Genomic DNA, 16,367 nt, shown 5'->3' on the forward strand with positions numbered 1-16,367 from the left:
ATACTTCATAAAAGAAGATATTTGCCAATAAGCACATGAAGAGATAATCTTTTGTTATCAGATAAACGCAAATTAAAGCCTTAAGTGATACTACTACACATCCACTAGTATGGTTGAAATGAAAAAGTACAGCTGGTAATTGACAGCTCATCTAGCAAAGTTTGTTACTATCTGTGAATGAATATCATTTATATAGTCCTTGTTATGGACTGAATGTGTGTATTCCCAAGAATTCAATACATTGAATTCTTAAGCCAGAACATGGTGGTATCTGGAGATGGAGACATTAATTCAACAAAGCATTTACTATGTGTTGTACCAGGCACTGGTTATAGAAACTTGCAAGATTGTGACCAGGGACTAAATTTAAAATCCCCAAGATATTTATTAGGCTACTTTTTTTTAGCTAATACGAGAATTGCCAGGAGTTGAGTAGAAGTTGCCCCTGAAATTTCCGTTTTTCATCCTATCTACTTCACTTGTTTAATGCACTTGCCTTGTCACTACTGGAATTAAAGTTTGAGCTCTTCAGTTAGAGATTTTAAGATACAAGATATGTGACTTGTTTTCAATAGACTTTTATATTCTAGAAGTGTTACTCAGGCATAATAATCACTACACTCTAATGTGAGTTGGTGAACTACAGCATATAGGTCTAATCTGTTCCACACTGTGTTTTTGTAACTAAAATACTTATTGAAACATAATCACATTCCTTTGTTTAAGTACTGTTGATGGCTGCTATCACACCCCAGTGGCAGATTTGAATAGTTGCAACTAAGACTTAATGTTCTTTGCATAGTTTCCTATAACAACTATAACAAAGTGGGTGGCTAAGATAATAAAAAATGACTCTCTCACAGCTGTGGATCTCAGAAGTCCAAGATCAAGGTGTTAACAGGACCATTCTCCCGATGGGGGCTATGGAGAACATACCAATTTTTGCCTTTTCCAGATTCTGTTTCCATCAGCATCTCTTAAATCATGATTGCAGCATTCTCTAAATCATGATTACCTCACTCCAATCTCAACCTCTGCAGTAATATTGCTTCCTCTTTTTCTTCCCATCTTCTACTCTGTGTGTGTTTTCTCTAAGGGCACTTATATTGAATTTAAGCCCCACTTGAACAGATGATTTCCTCTTCTCAAGATCCTGTGAGTATTAAAATACAGAAACCCTATAGAAATGAGGTCAGAAGGCTACAAAGAGTGTTCATGCACATGAAAATCAGCAACCTGCAGGATCCCACATGCCTGTACCTCTCATAGCAAGTAATACTGTTTCCCTCTCCATCAGATAAACTAAGAGGAAGGTTCTCTTGGGTATATATAGGCATTGTTAGCCCTGCTTTGGGGGAAGTTCATGAGGATTTCTTCTGAAAACACTTTCAATCTGCCTTCTTTTCTGTTGTTTCTTACTAAATAAGCCCATTTTGTTGTGGGAATAACTGATGGATTTTATTTGAGCTCGATAATCCTGAATTACATCTTCAAGTCTTCTTTTTTTCAAATAACGTAACATACACAAATACACAGATTTAGGCATGACAATTCTTTTTTAGAGTCCACCATTTAGCTCACTATTGTCTCAAAACCTAAAGTATTCACTAGAATGTTTTACAGAAAATGATCCCCAATCTGCACTATAGTATAATGGCAAAAAAAAAGGAGAAGGGTCAAAGAGACCCTTCCTGGAGAAGGGTCAAAGAAAGGGGGGAAATACTTCAAGCAGAGAGGAAGCAGCACATGCAAAGGTCCAGAGGAATGAAAGTGTATGAAGCATAGGTAACTACAAGTAGCTTGACATGGTTATTGTGCCGGGTACATATAGAAGAAAGGCAAACGCCAGTCACAAGAACCTTTGAGACTAAGCAAAAAAGTTTGTATTGAATCCAAATTACTATGGGAACAATAGTAAATTTGAAATTGGGGAGGAAGAAAATGAGATTTGCATTTTACAGGATCAAATGGGGCCAAAAACATAATAAATAAATAGCAAAAGAGCAAGAGTTGAGTGAGAAGACAATTAAGAGAAAGAAAAATACCGGATGGTCTCACTCATAGCAGGAATCTAGAAAACTTAAATAAGGGACCAGGAAAATGAATATAAGAAAGTGAAAATCAAAATCAACAAAAAACTATGAACCAGAGACACTTTTTGGGGGGTGGGGGGCGGTAGGGGAAGGATTGGGGTCAGAATGGGGCGTTTGCAATTGTATGGGGGAATATAAAAATAAAATTTAATATTTAAAAAAAAAAAAAAAAGACATTAAAGTGTTGAACAAGTTAAAAAAAAAAAAAAAAAAGAGACTATTATAGGTTTCTAAAAATTCTAACAAAAATCTGAACTGAAGTGGTGGCCTTGAAAATGGAGAAGATAGGATTTAAATAAAATGTAGGTAGTAGAATCAATAGGATAAGGAAATACTTCTGTTATGGATGTGATAAGAGTTACAGAGAAGATGACTGCCAGATTTTTGATTTAGGAAAGTGGGTGGATGTTTCTGCTGAATATAAAGATGGAGAATACAGACGAGTATATTGGAGGGAAAGGTGTGGAGTTCCATGATGTGCACATTGAGTAGGAGGTAACGATGATATTTAACATTTGAGCATATTTAAGTTGTGAATATGCAGCTGAATCTACTCAATGCGTGCTAATGTATGTGGTTCTGATAATTAGGAAAGATATTAGGAGCAGAAGTAAAGATATCACCAAGGACAACAATAAATGTTATAGGGCCTCTGACATTAAGAGGAAAGGGGAAGGGCAATAGATAAGGGATGATGATAGGGAAAAAATAGTAAATAAATAAATAAGAAAGATAGAATTTAAGTAAAGTTTACCAAGTAGAATTGGTTTGACTTAGGATATTATACTATTTTGCAGAATAGGAAATGGTTTTTAGGTTTAACAAAAACAAAAACTTATTCCACCTGTCAGAAACTCAATTTGGGTCCAACTTTACATTATCATACCTGTCTCATAGCTAAGAATTTTAAAACAAAACCTATAACATCTCTATTTGCATCTGTATGTATGTTTGTATATGTTTATATTATCTTTTTCTATCTCTGTGTAGTGCTAAAATTATTTTATAAAGAACTCTAATTGACTTAAAGACAAATAAGCTCTATATAAATTTCTGAATATTCTCAGAAATATGGAAACTAACCCCAAATATTTTCAAATTCATACAATCTAACATAATCTTTCCTTTAAAAACTTGCTAGTTTGTTGGTTTTTAAAAAAAGGATCATTTTCATTATTTGCTTTTATAACTTTTGAAGACCATATTTTAATAATTGTCTTTATCTGCTCCAAATCTTTCCATGTAGAGTGGAGGTTAAGAATCATTTTCTTTAAATTGGCATGATGAAAAGACAATAGGATGTTATTCTATACCATTATATTATGATATATTCACTACTATCAGATAACAAAATCAACAACCACTTCACTCCTATTTTTCCTCCTACTTTACAAATACTAATTAGTATTCAAATCACTAATGCACATTGAGTAAGAGCTTCACAGAGATTATTCATATGCTTCCTGGTTGCTGAGGAACCAATTTACCCACACAGTAGATTGGACACACAGGAAGTGACTAATACATGTATTAAGCTGTGTGATGACATAAGCAAAGCAAGTGGAATTCCTTATTTCAAAATTCATATATGTGAGAAAAAAATTTCTCCTCTTAAAATAAGAGTTCAGAATTATCCAGGGTTCGATTATACAGCTTGTATCTACATATAATATCCTAATAGAATATATCTTAACTATAATATATGTTTCTTTTTTCCTTCTCTTCTTACTTAAATGTAACTGGGGAATGTCAGGAATAATAGCTCTGTAAGGAACTCCATGGGTCTGTTCTGCTATAGAAGCAGTGAAAGATAGACTAAAAGTATCAGAATCAACGTCATTCGAATTCTGAAAAGCAGCCAGTGGTTTCCAGCAAGCAACAAACACTTAATGAAGAAAAAAGCAACCGGGTAGGAAGGCCCTCCATTACTCTTTTCCCTTCTCCCAGCTCCGTTTAGTCTAGAACACAGCAGCCTTTGGAGGAAGAAGTGGCCTTGTTCTGAGAAACTGGGATTGTCTTTTGATCTTGAAAGACTAATCAGAGTCTGCTTTTAGTTTATCTAACTTGGAACTCTCTCATGACAAAGAAGCTACAATATGAAAGGATTACAGGCAGATGAATTACTTTGTCACCTGGGACCAAAGATATCAACTGAGGTAAACAATTAAAGTTCCAAAGAGCCTAGGAGAAAGACTGGGAAGTGAGATGCTTTGACTAGTAAGTTTTGAAAATCTTGTACGTATACCTGGGAATCATTCCCAGCGAGAATGTAAAATGGTATATCCACTTGGAAAAATGTTTGGTAATTCTTTACTAAGGTAAACAGAATTACCATATGATTGAACAATTACTGTATGACTCCATTTCTAGATAAATACCCAAAAGAATAGGAAACCAGTGTTGAAATGAGATCTCATCCATTACATTCGTTCATTCATTGTAACACTATTTTTTTTTTTTTTTGGAGATTTATTTATTTATGCACACAAGAACTGGGATACAGGCCAGAGGTGTGGGGGGTCAGAGGATTCACCAGAGACAGAGTGGGAATAGAACAGGCAGATCGACTGAAGTATATGCTGAGGGGAGCAGTGGGCGAGTCAGGAGAGGTCTGCTGCACCATGTGGGCTGCTCCCTGGCCAGCTGGAGAGCCAACTCGTGCTGCAGTGGCTGCGGATAGCCTCTCTGGTTTCTTCTCAACCCCTTGCGCCACCTGGGAGGCCCTCATTATAACACTATTACAATAGCCTAAAGGTGGCAACACCCCAGTAACTGATAAATGGATTAACAAATGTGCTATATTCATACAATGGAATGTAATTTAGCCATAAGAAGTCATAAAGTTTTCATCCATGTAACAACATGATTGAACCTTCAAAACATTATGCTAACTGAAACATGCCAGGCACAAAACGCCACACACTATTAATTTCATTTATGTTAAATACCCAGAGCAGGCAAATTCATAAAAACAGAAAGAAAATTAGAGGTTGCCAAGGACTGGAGAAAAAGGATAATGAGGATTAACTACTTAATGGGTTTGGGATTTCCTTTTGGGGTGATGAAAATGTTCTGGAATAGATAATGATAATGGTTGCTCAATTTTGAGAATGTACTAAATGCCACTGAACTATACACCTTAAAATAGTTAAAATGATAATTCTTGAATTGTATATATATATATATATATATATATATATATATATATACATCTATTTCCACAATAAAAAAAAATAAGTGAAAAAAGTGTCTGGGCTCATTTTAGGTCATTGGCTTCGCATTATAAAATTTTTAGAAGAGCCTATCAATATCCTTGACATCTCTACATTATTGAATCTTTTAATCTATTAACATAGTGTTGGTCTCTTGGTTGATTTACATTTTTAATTTAATTTTAGTTTTAAAATTTCCCTTTAAAGGAATTATACTTTTTGGTCAGATTTATTCTTAAGTGACTTATATTTGTAAATATATTATTGTAATAATAATTTTTTTCTGTAAAATTTATATAGGTACAGAAAATAGCACAGATCATAAATGTAAGTCCTGATGAATTAACTCAAAATGAATATACTCATATAAGTACTAACCCAATCAGATAATAGACCATTACCTGTTCCTCCACTCCAGAAGTTTCCTTTGTATTTCTTCCAAGTCACTAACTCTACCCTCCTCTCAAAAGAAACTACTCTTTTTACTTTTTTATAATTTTAATGTAATTCATTTTTTTCAATGATTCCACTGTAATTAATACTTTTTGTTTGCAGTTTACAAAATCTCACCTGACCAAGTTTACTAAAATATGTTTTCATGTTTTTATATTCAAGATACTTCTGCTGTGACTTCTTTTGTTCCTAAATTATGTAAATGTATATGGTTAATATCCAAAAATTTGTCATATTTTCATTTTATTAATTTCTAGTTTAATTCCACCATGATCAAAGAGTAGATTTTGGTGTTTTCATGTCTGTCAAATTTGTAGGAGTTGCTTTCTGACCTAACTTGTGATCACTTAAGGTCTATTCAGTGTACACCTGAAAAAAATATTGATTCTATCACTGTTGGAGGTCTTCTGCATTTGCATTTATCATTTAGGTTAAAACCACTAAACCTATTCAAATCTTATTTAACGTTAATAATTTTTTTCACCTTAAATTTTTGTTGTTGTTCTGAGAATGCTTAAGATTTCTTTTGGCAAAATTTTAAATATCCATACAGTATTGTTAATGATAGTCACTATATTAGAACTTCAGAATTTATTCATTTTATAAGTGAAGTTTTGTCCCCATTCATTAACATCTACCCATTTCCCCAACTTTCAGCCTCTGGCAGCCATCATGCTATGCTCTGTCTCTAAGAATTAGACTTTTTTTCCAATTTTTCACATATAAGTGATACCATATAAGTGATATTGACTTATAACCAGGAGTGAGATTGCTGGATTATATGGTAGTTCTATTTTTAATGTTTTGAGGAACTGTTTTCCATAATAGATGTACCAATTTATATTCTTACCCATGTAGGATAAGAATGAATTTTTGACTGCAGTTTAATCACTGAGTAAAAGAAGTATGTAAATTTTCCCAATATCCTTATAGACTTGGTTATTCTTCTTTTTAATTCTGTAGGTTTTGTTTTATATATTTAAGAAATAAAGCCATATACAATATTGAGAACTTGTTTGAAATGAAAAACATATTTTAAGATATTAGGGACATTGGAACATAAGCTATGTATTGGGTGATATTAAGGAATCTTTATTAAATTTACTGGCTCTAGGTGTTAATCAACTAGAGACACAGACCCAAAGGATTTATGGGTTAACTTTTTTTTTTTTTAACATTTTAGGGCATCTTCTAAGAGTAAATTGAGAATACTGACGAACATTTTTTTCTTCAAAATTTTTACACCAAATACCTCTTCCGACTTACAAAGATACACATGATAAATCAAGCTACTGGGCCTTACATAGAAAGCTGGGTTGTATTTTGTCCAAGATCTTAGTCAAACATAATCAAAGACTCCATTTTTCATGAACCACAGATGACTTTTCTATTTTCTATACATTAGCTAACACATATTTGGGGTAAAAAAAAAATAATGCTGCAGTTATCCTCAGTTATGGAAGAATGGGAATATTTTCAGAGCAAAATCAGAAAACCCATGTGATGGTTAGTCTTATGTGTCATCTCCATGGATGGCCTAGAGGATGCCCAGAGGGCTGGGAAAACATCATTTTCTGGGTGTGACTGTGAGTGTTTCTGGAAAAATTAGCATTTGTTTGGTAAACTGAGGTAAGAAGATCCACCACCCTCACTAACATGTGTGGGCTTCATTTAATCCACTGAAGGTCCTAATAGGATAAAGAGGCAGAGGGAGGGGAATTCATTCTCTCTCTTCTTGAGCTGGAACGTACATATTTCCTCTTCTTGGATAGCACAGTGCCAGGTTCTGGGGCCTTTAAAGTCTGGGACTTAACGCCAGGAGCTTTCTGGTACTGCGGCCTCAGGACTCAGGCTGGAACTTACAGCATCACCTCCTCTGGATAACATGCATTCTGACTTAAACTAAATTATGCCACTCTTTTCCCTGATTTTCCAGCTTGCAGAGGGGAGAATGTGGAATTTCTCAGCCTCATAACTGAGTCAATTCATGTAATAGATCTCATACACCCATAGATATTCTACCTGTTCTGTTTCTCTGGAGAATCCTGATCAATACAACCCACAAGAAAACAATCATATTGAAAAAAATTTTTTTTAATGTACTATGACTAAAGAGAGATTTCTGAGCAAAACAAATTTGTTAAGATATAAACTGTCATTAATTCTAAGAAACAGGCCAGCCGCCTTCATAGAATTCAACTAATAAGACTGAGCAGCATGACATAAAAAGAGAATGCCATTGAGAGAATATTCAACTAGAATCCTCTGTTGTAAGCTGATCATGATGTAGATTTAATGGAAGCTATGTTTGTCCTCTATTTAGTGACTTGAAACCATTTCCAAGTAAAACTTAGAAAATTGTTTCAAAATTGAGCAAAAAATTATCAAGCTAATTGCCTGAGCTCACTTCTTTATAACCATATACTGGGTATTAAATTTTCCTATTTTCACATATAGAAACTCAGGTTGAGGGATGTTGAGACTTTCTCATGCCCTTGCAATGTCCACAAGTGTTGTGTAAATAGCATGTGTATCCATTAAGAACAGGAGCAACCCTTTACTGAATGTCTACTATGGGGCAGGAGATAAGGAAAGGATTTTACTAACATAGTTTTCTTAATGATGAGTCTATAAGGAAGGCATGATTATATCCATTTGACAGATGTGAAAATTGGGTTTCTGGACTCTTAAGTGACCTGCTCCAAGATGTCTTCTAAGTGCTACATAGCTGGGGTTTAGTCCTGGATCTGTCTGGCACCAATCCTGGTGTTCTTTCTGGTGCATCAGAACTGCCATGTGTTTCAGATTAAAATAATCATTTAACTACACTCATGTTGGATAGTTTTAGAACTCATTATCTTTCAAATACCCCTTTTCCTTTTCTCTGCTAATTGCTTCATTTCTTTGCCATTTAATTACTTTTCATTATAAAAGTAATGCTTGCTTGTGTTTTTTTTCAAAGATCATAAAAGAAAGGTAGAGTTAAAAGTAAGACTTTTTTGGGCCTCCCCTAGTGGCGCAGCGGTTGAGTGCTGGGTTGCGAGACAGCCTACAGCCTCTGCAGCGCCTGTTCGATCCCCGGCCACCAGCGAGTGTCCCATATACAAAAAAAAGTAAGACTTTTTCCATTCTTATCCTATATCTTTCATAGAGATTATCACTGTTAAGCCCTTTTTAGAAATTTTCTGTCTATATTCAAATACATGTACACACACACTTTTTAAAACTTAGGTGAATATTTTGCATGCTGTTTTGTACCCTTTTTTTCTTAACATGTCTCACATGTTATTCCATACAATTATATAAAGTTCTACATTTTCATTTCGGTGGCTTCAAATGTTGATATTCTGTTATGTGCATGTATATCATCCAGCAACCAATCCCTACAGGGTTGTTTCACTTTTTTCATAGTGAACAATACTGTACCAATTAGTCCTATGTGGATATCTTTGCATACTTACATGAGATTATTATGCGCTGCAAAATCAATGGTAATCTCCTAAGAAAGTCCTAATTTTGGTTATAATAATTACTAGAGTATAGATTGTGCGGACCCAAGAGATCCTAAAGTCAGTTAAAAAGGGTTACTGTACAGCATCTTCATTCTCAAATCAAAAGCAACTTTACTATTCAGACACTACCATATTGGCTTCAGTTTGCTGCCAGTGAGCAGAATTTTTTCAGGTATCTGAATTATCTGGACTCACTGTTATTTTACCAGGATAATCATGGAAGGTTTTGCCGCTAGGTGAGTGACTTTTTCAAAGAGATTATGGCACTTTTATTTACCTTTGTTAAGGTAGAAATCACTGGGGTGTCCCAAACCCCTCATGCTAGTTTGTGAGAGAAATACTAAACAGCATGCAGGAGCAGTTTCTTGAACAGAGATTTGCCATGAGCTCTGCAATAACATGAAGTTGTTTTTCTAAAAAAGGAGCACACCTATTCTGGTATGAATAATTTGAGAACAATTGTTATCTCATAATTTGACATTTTTTTTCAAGAGACAAAAAATATATATCACTAAATACATGGAATCTCTTAAGGAGGATTTGACTAGGAATTTATTGGAATAGGGCTATGAAGAGAAATCCCTGACTTAAATGTTATGCCTTTCACATTTTGATAAATATTGTCAAAAAGCCCTCTAAAAAATTGTTTAAATTTATGTACTCACAAGCTTATGTTACCTGGAAACTTACCCCCTCCACATGCACATTCTCATCCTATAAGTTACATTATGGAAGCATTCTAATTATGAAAATGTAATCTGTAAAATATGTTATCTGACTTTTTAACTGCATTCTTAAATTATGAATTAGTTTTAGCATCACATATTTTTTTAACTTACAAACATCCAGTCTAAGAATTTCTTTGAAGCTTCTCCAAGTAAAGTGGGGAAGTCATCTCATTATGGGTAAATATGAAAGGAGACAATTCCCAGTTCCTTTGGAATTAAAGGAAGTTCTTTTGTGCAGGACTGCTCAGATTCCTTGGTACATTTGTGTGCTTAGGACTCTCAAAGAGAAGAGGAGGAGTAGGGGTTTGAAGGGAAATATTTATTTTTGCATTCCTCCTCTGCAACCTCTAAATCACAGGAGTTTATAATGATAGGTTTTGGTTTCTTGATGTTGAGGAAATATTACTTAAGAGTATATATTACTGCCTGTAAAAACTGTAAAGTAAAAGTTTTCTGCTGAGTATATTCATTAAACATTTGTGTTACATATTTATCCTTAAGAACTGTCTTAAGCGAGGACACTCATGGGAGTTGAATAGTGAAATGATTACCTACAAAGACAACTTTTTCCATAGAGTCATAAAGACTGTCTTCCCTCCTCTTGTCTCCAGTTGGTCTTGTGACTTGCTCTGACCTCCACAAAATGATGGCAGTGACATTGGGCAAGCCTCTAACAGGTATGGAAACTTCTGCATTCACTGGTTTATAGGGTGAAAAGAGAATTGACCAAAATGTAAGAGAAAAAGATACTGAGCCACCTCCTATCTATTCTAGTAGAGGTGAGGTGCCTGGCATATAGGTGAAGACGTCATAGATATTCCAGAATGTGTGATGTTCCTTGCAGATTGCAGTAACCTGAATTCCTAGTCTATACTACGTGAAGAGGATGTACCATCAACTGAGCCAAACTGCTTCTCAAAATCACAAAAATAAAATAGATAACTGAAACACTAAGGTTGGGACTGAAATAGTACTGAGTGAACTATGTATCTTACTTTTTAATATATACTTACAGTATCTCTATGAAAGATGTTTTATGAAATACTTTTATACACACACACACACACACACACATATGATAAAAACCAACTGTTAAGACAGGGAGTTCTGTGTAGATGGGGGAGGTTCCAGACCAGTGAGAGAGTATAGAACTCTCATCTGGAGTTAGAATTCAAAGACTGGGGCCTGTATTCTAGATCTGTGTTTTAATAGAACTATCTGAAATAATGGAAATGTTCACTTGCAACTATTAAGCACTTGAAATGTGATTAGTGCATCATGGAGCTGAAATTTTAATTTAGTTAGTTTTATATAATTGTAATTAATTTGCATTTAAATGTAATAGCTACATGTGACTAGTAACTACAGAACTGGACAATGACTCTACTACATTATGTAAAACTTCACTTTATGAAGAGATAAAAATCAGTAACTCAATAAAAATCAGTAAAAATTGTGTCTTTTTATCTGCTTCTTCCTTAAATACTAACTCAGATCTTGATTAGCTTTAAAGCCCCAGAAAGCTGCTTTAAATGACAACGTGACCTGTCAAAAATCTCCATATAGAGAAATAAGGATCAGAAGCAGCAGATTACCCCCTGTCTCACACCCCCACCTTGTTGTGTTCTTTGAGCAAAAAACGATGGGGCTGGGAACAATCCAATAAAAAAAATCTACCTTTGCCTTTTAATCTATGTCTATGGATAGAATAAAGGAGATTTTATAAAGGAAATTTATAAGAACTTTAGAGTATTTGAAACTTCAAACTCAAACTTGTATGTGTATACTGTGTTTCCTAAACTTATTTCAAAACAGAAATGTTTTGTGTGTGCAACCTCTATTAACCTCTTGCAATAGGAATAGGACAAATTTTGGGAATGCTCTTTCAGAAAACTGCAGAATAATTTTTATTAAAGTGAACTAAATGTCACAATGAAATATTGAACACTTCAACCATGAATACTACATGATAACTTCCCAAAATCAATTCCATTTCCTTAATTAGAAAATTAATCACTTGAGATTATTAAACAAGTATGAGGCAAGATAAAAATGATGATTTTCATTTCCTTATGGGTTAATTTTTAAATATTTAACAAAAATGAAGAAATGCTCTTCTCAGAGAAGGCATGATTGTAACTGAGATTTAATTTAATTATATGGTAACTAGGATCCCAAATTTTCAAACACTGCTTTTAACATTCCTACTTCCTGAAGGTATTATTGACATTCATGCAAATTTAATCATCATTTCTCTATACACCTGGCAATAAGCCATGATTTTCCAGGAAGTCAAGGACAAATAATTATTTCAAGGATTCTTTTTTTGCTAGAGAGAAATTTTTGCTTTTTTAGGAGAATAGAATTTGTTCTGTTTCACTGTCTGATTTAATGGTACTGAAATTGAAAATGTATTATTCTACACCCTATGAGTTCTCAAAGGACTCTCCTATCCTCCAGAGTTTGTTTCAATTGGATCATCAAATTAAAGTAAGCCAGTGATTTAGTCCAATCACTTAAAATTTGTTTAAAATGTGAACTGCCTCTTCTCCCCCACATTCTTCTTTATGGAATTGTATTGTGTTGTTTCTTTCATTGAAGTAACAGTGGTTTGTAGCCTACAGATTTTAAGTGTACAGACTTAGAAGTTAACTTCTATATATATTACATTATATTCACCACCAAAAATCTAGTTCCCACCCTGGTATTGTTAACAGCAGTCCTCAAATATCATCTTCCTCCACAGTTCTCATATTTTAGAATAATAGTGGAGATGTTTTTGAAAATACAGATTTCTGAGTCCCACTCCAACTAATCTCAGTGAGGAGAGGTAGGGGAGCAGGCATTTAAAGACAATGGGGAGGACCTCCCTGGTGGTGCAAGGGGTTAAGTCTTCGAATTATCAAGCTATTGCCAGTCACTGCAGCATGAGTTCGATCCCCGGCCAGGGGATAACACACATGGTGCAGCAGACCTTTCCTGTCTTGCCTGCTTGCTCCCCTCTGCAGTGTATTTCAGTAGATCAACCTGTTCTGCTCCTGCACTCTGTCCCTGGTGAATCCTCTTACCCACTGCACCTCTGGCCTATACCCCAGTTCTTGTATGCACACATAAATAAAAATAAATCTTTTTAAAAAAATAAATAAAGCCAATGGGGTGATTCTGCTGACGGTTGCACCACTGAGCTGGCCCATCCTCCTCACTTTATACACCTGGGTGCTGTGGACCACTCAACTAATTTCATCATTGCTGCCAAGACTGAAGCAGTCTAAATAGATGATGATTTTCCAACTCATGCAATAATCACTGTGTTACAAGGGAGTGTCTCCAAGGCCACTTTAGTGGCCCACCAGAAAACTTCTAGTTCCCACCAGAACACTTCTAGCTGTTTGTACATTGAGGTTCTTCTTTGTTTGAAAATATGATTCCATAGCTAAAGAATGTCTGAAAAACACTTCTCTAAAAATGTGAACATGGTGTGTTCATTTCTCAGATGTTTTTCAAAGCATCTTAGGAGCCAGACACCCGTGAAACTATCAGTGAAATGTAAAAACACTTAAAAGAATAGACTCTTTATTCTTAAGTCATATTTTTTCCAGGTGTTTGATGAACTCTGAGGTGCTATCTAAGTTCAAATATTTGCACCCATGAAAAGTGTGTGTAGTGGGTAAGAATCTTAGGCCACAAGTGCATTTTTTAAATGCATTTCATTTTAGCAACTGATTTAATTTCTCTTTCTATGTCCTATTATCTAGATATCTAATGTACACTGCCCCTGCCCATGGTTATGTCTAATCAGGGAATTTAGGCAATTCCAAAGCATCAGAGAGCAACTTTTGCCCCTTATCTTGTGTGTGTTTGATGCCATCCTCTGAAATATCCTTCCTCTCACCTGGCCCTAGGTTGTAAGCACATCTCACAGTCCTGACCATAAGGAATAGCTGGCTTAGGGCCGATTCTCCATCACTGGTCTTTCCTATCACTTGATCTCTCAAGAAAGCATTTCAAGGTTCTTCCAGCCCCTCTAGGTTTCAGGGATCATTTGAGGGTGTCCTAGGCTTTCTACACAACTATTTCTTTACCATATATACTCTATTGCTTCCCCGCCATTCCGCGAGGAGGAGGTGCACAAAACATGTTGCCTTTCCTGGCTCCACACTGAAATTAAGCTATTGCTCTTCTCAGCATCTCGATCCCAAAAGCTTTCTTAATGACTGACCCTGGCAATGGGAATCAAGGCACAAACACCACTAAGTGTCCTGTGATTCTCTTTTTCACAGACATTGTTGTTGAGATGGTGGGAAAATTGTCTTAAACTGAGAACATTTTCTTTCAAAACCATTATTCTTTTCTGAAGCCTTAAGAATCCAAGCTCTTACAACTCAAGACACCTTTTCTTGGGCCTCCCTGGTGGCACAAGGGGTTAAGCATAGCACTGTGAAGCTGTCTGAAGTCTCTGCAGCACAAGTTCGATCCCTGGCCAGCCAGGGAGCTACCCACATGGCACAGCAGACCTCTCCTGTCTCACCTGCTGCTCCCCTCAGCAGTGTTTTTCAGTCAGTCTGCCTGTTCTGTTCCCCATTCTGTCTCTGCTGAATCTTCTCACTCCCCACACCTCTGGCCTATGCCCAGTTCTTGTACACATAAATAAATAAATCTTTAAAAAAAAAAAAAAGACACTTTTCTCTCAAGACAATAGTTTTTGCTATCATTTCGAAGGCCCATCTCAAGCACTAAGAATTGCCCACTTGTTATTCCTTTCTGTTGTGTCATCTTGCCCCAGAAGTCTCCCCAGGGAAGTTGAAAAATGTCTTAAGAGACAAAAGAGCATTGGAGTAGGAGACACACCAGTGCATCAATGTTCTGTCTTTCTACATATTCATATAAGGGACATTTGATCAGATTCTGATCAATTTCCTGACCTCTCTGCAAAATTCATCACTGTCTCATCCCTTTCTCTGTGTTACATATATTCTCTAACCAGGACCAGCTACATAATTTGAGGGTCCCAGGAAATAATAAAAATGCAATATCCCTGTTCAAAAATTATTACTAATTTCAAGAAAGTTTTGGTAGAACATTAAAGCAGGCATAGGGAGGGCCTTTTTGAACTTCGTGACCGTGGGTGGCTGCACAGGTCACACCCACAAAGTTGGCCTTGTTTCTAAGCTTTAAAGCATGTCTTTCCTTGTTTTTTATTGGAGTGTCATTTATATTGTCAGAAGAAAATCCAGAGAGCTTTACTTGATGAATATTTCATTGAACAGAAAACAAGCTATTTGCAAACAGGGAGTTTTCAAAGGCCCAATGTTCCAGTGAAAAAGAGACATTGTTTTAGTCTTTACAATGATTGGTTATTACAGTAGAGGTTTTCAGACTGCAGGGGATTGGTGAAAAGTGACTATCTTATACTATTTTAAGAAGATGACAAGTTTTATGATTCTCAGAGACACTGACAAAAATTAACCCAAGTTAAGTTCTACTTATGTCCATGAAATAAGAGAGATTTAGTTTGGCTTAAATGACTGCTGGGGGGATTTTCAAGCCTGGCCCCATTTTATTTTAGTTTATCTTATTTTATTTGAACAGGATTATTAAAATAACTGAAGAAAATATAAATGTCTAGTGATGGAAATTAATAATATAAATTATAGAATTTCCATATGGTAGATGACTGTGCTTATTTATAAACATGTGGGGACATTAAAGGACATAGGAAATGCTAACAATATTGTGCATATTGTAAATATTATATGCCTGCCCTGACCTTATCTTGGCTGTAAGGGAAACAGCCCTCACACCAACCTTGCAGCCAGGGAGGGGGGACCTTGTTTTATCACATGGCTCCTCCCTCCACTATTGCCCACTGGCTCAGATGTAACAGACCCAAGAGTAAACAGTTAGTGGACTTGGAAGCAACCTATTATCTATATAGACTAGAGGGAAGAATGAGCTGGGAAAGCTTTGAAATGTGTACCAAAAACTCAGAAAGTATGAGACAATAAAATTGGAGGTCTCATTTAATAGGTCACAAGTAGTGTTGAAGCTGGAAGAAAGAGTAAGTTGAAAACCATGGGAGAGCAGAACTTATGAATGAGCAGAGCATTGGAGGCAGGGCACAGACAGATGGAGGCCATCTCGCCATGTGATTGGCACAGCTCTGTAGAAAGGACTTTAGCTTCTGTTCTTGGCAACTGCTTGGAATCCAGATTCCACACTCCAGACTGTGCTACAACATGCCTGCCCTAACCTGTTCTTAGATTTCCAAGGCAACTGTCTTGTGGTTCCTTGTAAGTATTTTCAGTAATCCCTTTACATAGACTACCCCAGAGGGTCTTTATCTGCAACTGTTGCATGAATTATGTTTAG

This window comes from Talpa occidentalis, unplaced genomic scaffold (assembly GCF_014898055.3).
Source record: "Talpa occidentalis isolate TD23 unplaced genomic scaffold, MPIMG_talOcc4v2.1 talOcc4.8, whole genome shotgun sequence".
In the NCBI taxonomy this organism is placed as follows: domain Eukaryota; kingdom Metazoa; phylum Chordata; class Mammalia; order Eulipotyphla; family Talpidae; genus Talpa; species Talpa occidentalis.